This window comes from Embiotoca jacksoni, unplaced genomic scaffold (genome assembly GCF_022577435.1).
Source record: "Embiotoca jacksoni isolate LCO1_2020_lvr unplaced genomic scaffold, fEmbJac1.0.p SCAF_214, whole genome shotgun sequence".
NCBI lineage: Eukaryota > Metazoa > Chordata > Actinopteri > Embiotocidae > Embiotoca > Embiotoca jacksoni.
Window position 1 is genome coordinate 2,501 of NW_027185357.1, and position 7,500 is coordinate 10,000.

The 7,500-nt window shown below is 40.9% G+C and overlaps 1 long non-coding RNA gene across 1 annotated transcript; it reads right to left on the reverse strand.

The window, feature by feature from the left end:
* Positions 1-428: 428 nt before the first annotated feature.
* LOC138202760 (uncharacterized) lies at positions 429-1,410 on the reverse strand. Its single transcript, XR_011178668.1, has 3 exons — positions 1,330-1,410; positions 832-1,203; positions 429-488 (listed from the first exon to the last, which is right to left on the reverse strand). It is a non-coding gene; the product is annotated as an uncharacterized lncRNA (long non-coding RNA).
* Positions 1,411-7,500: the final 6,090 nt, after the last annotated feature.

The window sequence follows — 7,500 nt, forward strand, 5'->3', positions numbered from 1 at the left end:
CATTTTTATTATGAACTAGTTAGTATGATGGTAGTAGTTAGCTGAACAAACTACAAACTGGATATCAAAGTGTTCGTAGCTTGATCCAGAAGTGTCTTCAGCTGCAATACCAGCGAGTGCCACTAGAGGTCGGCTCCAAAAAGCCTCCGGCTCCATAGACTCCCATTCAACTTCTCTCATCAAATCCAAAGTGAATAAAATGTGTCCATCAGTTATCTCGGTGTTGTTAGCTAAAGTCACTCCTTCTTCTTAGTTTTCTGGAGGTCCATCTGAAAATAATCCCTCATTCATTAGAAAAGAAGATTCAAGAAGACCTGTTTTTGGGGGCGTGTCTGTTTGATTGACAGGCCTGTGGTGCAGTCAGGTTACAGCTATCGGTGGGCGGGACGTAGTATCGTCGGGTTTCCAATCAGATCGGTCAGATCCACCTCTGGCTCCTCCCCCAGCTCGTCCAAATATGGTCACTTCCTGCTCCAAACCGCTCCGAACTAGCAAAGATGGTGACGGACAGAATCTGAACTGGAGGATTCATAACGTTCACAAACCAACGATGACATCACTGATGGATGATGACATCACTGATGGATGATGATTGGTCGAACCTCACAGAACTGCTAACATGAGTGTCGCCTTCATCCGTTTGTGTGGTCGTCTATGATTTTATTCAACATCATAACTTTATGACCTGATATCAAAGTTACAGTAAACGTTCTATCAATCTGTACGAATCACCATCACATGTTAATATTAATATTTCCCTGAGGATCAACATTAATGACCAAATATTCCACTGTAATAGAAGAATAAAGAGATCGTCAGACAGACTTTTACCTTTGAGCTTCTGTCTCAGACTTCCGTGATATTTTCTGGGTGCATTCGTGCTCCTCAGATGTTGAACCTCCATCGGGGCAAACTGCAGTTTGAACCCGGCTATCACAGCCTCCAGCACTCCAGCGGTGTGTGTGAATACGCTTTTGTCCTTTGTCACGTTGTGCTGAGACAAAGGCGTCCTGTGTCCTGGTGGGTTGTCCTCAGAGGGAGCGCCGACCACTCACCGATGTCACAACACACTATTTCTGCAGAACAGCTCCTCCCGGGTGGAACCTCAGACCCACCGAGCTGCAGCCCGGTTCTTCTGCTGCAGAAACTTGCAGGGATTTCTGCTTCACGTCTGAACTTGCACCACGTTTCTGTTAAAGCAGCCTGTGGGGTGAAGTTTCTATATTTGAATGTTGAAGAGTGTTAAACATATTTTGTCCTCAGACATCATCCTCAGCCTCGTCTCTGATAAAAGGACTTCTTTTCATTCCCATAATGCTCAGTGCTCACCTCGTTCAATTTCCTCCTTCCTTCCTGTCTGTGATGAGAACATAAGCTCGCAGCTCTGCGCTGTCCTGGAGCTGCACCAGCAGCCGTAAATCTACCAGGAGACAGACACATGGAGACGAGAGAGAACCAGAGAGAACCAGAGAGAACCAGAGAGAACGTGATCTAACAGCGATCGTGTGCTTGTGTTTCTGCTGAGCTCATGAATCACGGTTGGGAGCGTCTCTGATGGGCTGGCTGGCTCTAACAGCTGCTGCAGAGTGTTGCACAACATCTGACAAGAGCCGAGACACGGGCAGCGTTGTGTTGAGCAGAGAGCTGGACAACAGCTGCTCTCAGGACGAGCACAGAGAGTGGTCAGGGACATGATTCAGGTCCTCAGCTAATTCTGAACATCTAGAGTCTGATATCATCCTGTTTACACAAACCATTGGTTCATAAATCATCATTGTGTTCGTTGGATGAAGGTGTTTAGTTGGATGAAGGTGTGTTTAGTTGGATGAAGGTGTGTTTAGTTGGATGAAGGTGTGTTTAGTTGGATGAGTGTGTTTAGTTGGATGAAGGTGTGTTTAGTTGGATGAGTGTGTTTAGTTGGATGAAGGTGTGTTTAGTTGGATGAGTGTGTTTAGTTGGATGAAGGTGTGTTTAGTTGGATGAGTGTGTTTAGTTGGATGAAGGTGTGTTTAGTTGGATGAGTGTGTTTAGTTGGATGAAGGTGTGTTTAGTTGGATGAGTGTGTTTAGTTGGATGAAGGTGTGTTTAGTTGGATGAAGGTGTGTTTAGTTGGATGAGTGTGTTTAGTTGGATGAAGGTGTGTTTAGTTGGATGAAGGTGTGTTTAGTTGGATGAGTGTGTTTAGTTGGATGAAGGTGTGTTTAGTTGGATGAGTGTGTTTAGTTGGATGAAGGTGTGTTTAGTTGGATGAGTGTGTTTAGTTGGATGAAGGTGTGTTTAGTTGGATGAAGGTGTGTTTAGTTGGATGAGTGTGTTTAGTTGGATGAAGGTGTGTTTAGTTGGATGAAGGTGTGTTTAGTTGGATGAGTGTGTTTAGTTGGATGAAGGTGTGTTTAGTTGGATGAGTGTGTTTAGTTGGATGAAGGTGTGTTTAGTTGGATGAGTGTGTTTAGTTGGATGAAGGTGTGTTTAGTTGGATGAAGGTGTGTTTAGTTGGATGAGTGTGTTTAGTTGGATGAAGGTGTGTTTAGTTGGATGAAGGTGTGTTTAGTTGGATGAGTGTGTTTAGTTGGATGAAGGTGTGTTTAGTTGGATGAGTGTGTTTAGTTGGATGAAGGTGTGTTTAGTTGGATGAGTGTGTTTAGTTGGATGAAGGTGTGTTTAGTTGGATGAAGGTGTGTTTAGTTGGATGAGTGTGTTTAGTTGGATGAAGGTGTGTTTAGTTGGATGAAGGTGTGTTTAGTTGGATGAGTGTGTTTAGTTGGATGAAGGTGTGTTTAGTTGGATGAGTGTGTTTAGTTGGATGAAGGTGTGTTTAGTTGGATGAGTGTGTTTAGTTGGATGGTGTGTTTAGTTGGATGAAGGTGTGTTTAGTTGGATGAGTGTGTTTAGTTGGATGAAGGTGTGTTTAGTTGGATGAAGGTGTGTTTAGTTGGATGAAGGTGTGTTTAGTTGGATGAGTGTGTTTAGTTGGATGAAGGTGTGTTTAGTTGGATGAGTGTGTTTAGTTGGATGAAGGTGTGTTTAGTTGGATGAAGGTGTGTTTAGTTGGATGAAGGTGCGTTTAGTTGGATGAAGGTGTGTTTAGTTGGATGAAGGTGTGTTTAGTTGGATGAAGGTGTGTTTAGTTGGATGAAGGTGTGTTTAGTTGGATGAGTGTGTTTAGTTGGATGAGTGTGTTTAGTTGGATGAAGGTGTGTTTAGTTGGATGAAGGTGTGTTTAGTTGGATGAGTGTGTTTAGTTGGATGAGTGTGTTTAGTTGGATGAGTGTGTTTAGTTGGATGAAGGTGTGTTTAGTTGGATGAAGGTGTGTTTAGTTGGATGAGTGTGTTTAGTTGGATGAAGGTGTGTTTAGTTGGATGAAGGTGTGTTTAGTTGGATGAAGGTGCGTTTAGTTGGATGAGTGTGTTTAGTTGGATGAATGTGTGTTTAGTTGGATGAGTGTGTTTAGTTGGATGAAGGTGTGTTTAGTTGGATGAAGGTGTGTTTAGTTGGATGAGTGTGTTTAGTTGGATGAAGGTGTGTTTAGTTGGATGAAGGTGTGTTTAGTTGGATGAGTGTGTTTAGTTGGATGAAGGTGTGTTTAGTTGGATGAAGGTGTGTTTAGTTGGATGAAGGTGTGTTTAGTTGGATGAGTGTGTTTAGTTGGATGAGTGTGTTTAGTTGGATGAAGGTGTGTTTAGTTGGATGAAGGTGTGTTTAGTTGGATGAGTGTGTTTAGTTGGATGAGTGTGTTTAGTTGGATGAGTGTGTTTAGTTGGATGAAGGTGTGTTTAGTTGGATGAAGGTGTGTTTAGTTGGATGAGTGTGTTTAGTTGGATGAAGGTGTGTTTAGTTGGATGAAGGTGTGTTTAGTTGGATGAAGGTGCGTTTAGTTGGATGAGTGTGTTTAGTTGGATGAATGTGTGTTTAGTTGGATGAAGGTGTGTTTAGTTGGATGAGTGTGTTTAGTTGGATGAATGTGTGTTTAGTTGGATGAAGGTGTGTTTAGTTGGATGAGTGTGTTTAGTTGGATGAGTGTGTTTAGTTGGATGAAGGTGTGTTTAGTTGGATGAAGGTGTGTTTAGTTGGATGAGTGTGTTTAGTTGGATGAAGGTGTGTTTAGTTGGATGAAGGTGTGTTTAGTTGGATGAGTGTGTTTAGTTGGATGAAGGTGTGTTTAGTTGGATGAAGGTGTGTTTAGTTGGATGAGTGTGTTTAGTTGGATGAATGTGTGTTTAGTTGGATGAAGGTGTGTTTAGTTGGATGAGTGTGTTTAGTTGGATGAGTGTGTTTAGTTGGATGAAGGTGTGTTTAGTTGGATGAAGGTGTGTTTAGTTGGATGAGTGTGTTTAGTTGGATGAAGGTGTGTTTAGTTGGATGAAGGTGTGTTTAGTTGGATGAGTGTGTTTAGTTGGATGAAGGTGTGTTTAGTTGGATGAAGGTGTGTTTAGTTGGATGAGTGTGTTTAGTTGGATGAGTGTGTTTAGTTGGATGAAGGTGTGTTTAGTTGGATGAAGGTGTGTTTAGTTGGATGAAGGTGTGTTTAGTTGGATGAGTGTGTTTAGTTGGATGAAGGTGTGTTTAGTTGGATGAAGGTGTGTTTAGTTGGATGAAGGTGTGTTTAGTTGGATGAAGGTGTGTTTAGTTGGATGAGTGTGTTTAGTTGGATGAAGGTGTGTTTAGTTGGATGAGTGTGTTTAGTTGGATGAAGGTGTGTTTAGTTGGATGAAGGTGTGTTTAGTTGGATGAGTGTGTTTAGTTGGATGAAGGTGTGTTTAGTTGGATGAAGGTGTGTTTAGTTGGATGAAGGTGTGTTTAGTTGGATGAGTGTGTTTAGTTGGATGAAGGTGTGTTTAGTTGGATGAAGGTGTGTTTAGTTGGATGAAGGTGTGTTTAGTTGGATGAAGGTGTGTTTAGTTGGATGAGTGTGTTTAGTTGGATGAAGGTGTGTTTAGTTGGATGAAGGTGTGTTTAGTTGGATGAAGGTGTGTTTAGTTGGATGAAGGTGTGTTTAGTTGGATGAAGGTGTGTTTAGTTGGATGAGTGTGTTTAGTTGGATGAAGGTGTGTTTAGTTGGATGAGTGTGTTTAGTTGGATGAAGGTGTGTTTAGTTGGATGAGTGTGTTTAGTTTGATGAGTGTGTTCAGAAATTCAAATTCAGTTGTGAACACAACTACTGTTAAGATACTTTTCTCTAACTATATGTGTATATATTATATAATAAGATGATGTAAATGAAACGTCAATTGGTCAAATGTAATAATTACATTAATGTACAATTAAATAAAATGTTAACGTGTAAATATAACGACTAAACACATTTGACACATTTTAGTCACGTGTCAAATGATACATAGTTTCATACATTTGGTCAGTGATACAGCCTAGCAACCACCTAGTTACACCTTAGCAACCACCTAGCTACACCTTAGCAACCACCTAGAATTCAACAACCACCGAGTCACACCTTAGCGACCACTTAAAATTCAGAAACCACCTACAATTCAGCAATCACCTAGTTTCACCTTAGAAACCCCCTGGCTACACCCTAGCAACCACCTAGTTACAACTTAGCAACCACCTAGTTACACCCTAGCAACCACCTAGTTACAGCTTAGCAACCACCTAGAATTCAGCAACCACCTCGGATTCAGCAATCACCTAGTTACACCTTAGCAACCACCTAGTTTTATCTTAGCAACAACCTACAATTCAGCAATCACCTAGTTTCACCTTAGAAACCCCCTAGCTACACCCTAGCAACCACCTAGTTACAACTTAGCAACCACCTAGTTACACCATAGCAACCACCTAGTTACACCTTAGCAACCACCCAGTTACAACATATCAACCACTTAGCAACCACCCAGAATTCAGCAACCACCTAGTTACACCTTAGCAACCACCTACAATTCAGCAATCACCTAGTTTCACCTTAGAAACCCCCTAGCTACACCCTAGCAACCACCTAGTTACAACTTAGCAACCACCTAGTTACACCATAGCAACCACCTAGTTACAGCTTAGCAACCACCCAGTTACACCTTAGCAACCACCTAGAATTCAGCAACCACCTCGGATCCAGCAATAACCTACTTACACCTTAGCAACCACCTAGTTTTACCTTAGCAACAACCTAGTTACACCTTAGCAACTGCTTAGTTATAACCTATCAACCACTTAGCAACCACCTAGAATTCAGTAACCACACGGCAGCCAAAAGGCCACTCAGCAGCACGGTCAACTGGCCCACTTGTGGACGCAGTAAAAGCAGTCTAGTCACTCTGTGCTACATCTTTTGTTTTGCAAACATCATAATGTGTTTGGTGTGTCAGTGATGTTATTCAACTCATTTCATGTCTTAGAGTCTTGTAAGTGTTGACGATGTGTGCAGCTTCACTGCTTTTACTGTGTCTTCCCTGTTTAACTAAAGATTCATGATTAAACACTTCCCTTTCTAAAATGGACATCGGTAGGTTTGGAGCCAAACGCTGATCTTTTAAAGATCATCGGTTTTCAGCAGTGCATATTTGAAGTGAAAGGAAGGAAGTAAAAGGCTCATCTGATGGTGTGCTGAAGGCGCCTCGCTGCACAGTTCAGCTCAACCGCCGGGTTCTTCAGATACTCTTCATGCTGGTTCTGTTGGGCTTGAAGGAAATATGAATCCATCTTAATGCACCTCATAGGACGATATATTGTGTGGATTACTTTCTGCAGTTGTATTTCACTTGATGATTTCCATTTAATTCTACAACTTTTTAAAGGGAAATAAGTTGTTTCTTTGGTGTTCATGTTTTTACTGCAGTGAAGGCTTTAAATACGTTTTCCATTCATGTTTATTTCGTGACTCGTGTTCATTTTTTCTTCGCTAAACAGACTGTTGGAAGCTGCCAGAGTTACTACACGGAGAAACTGTTCTAACAAAGACTGTCAGACCATATATACCACGTACCATATGTACCATATATACCATGTACCATATATACCATGTACCACGTACCATATGTACCATATATACCATGTACCATATATACCATGTACTATGTACCATATATACCATATATACCATATACCATGTACCATATATACCATATGTACCATATATACCATGTACCATATATACCATGTACCATGTACCATATATACCATATGTACCATATATACCATGTACCATATATACCATACGTACCATATATACCATGTACCATATATACCATATGTACCATATATACCATGTACCATATGTACCATATATACCATGTACCATATATACCATATACCATGTACCATATATACCATGTACCATATATACCATATGTACCATATATACCATATACCATGTACCATATATACCATGTACCATATATACCATATGTACCATATATACCATGTACCATATATACCATATGTACCATATATACCATATACCATGTACCATATATACCATATGTACCATATATACCATGTACCATATATACCATACGTACCATATATACCATGTACCATATATACCATAT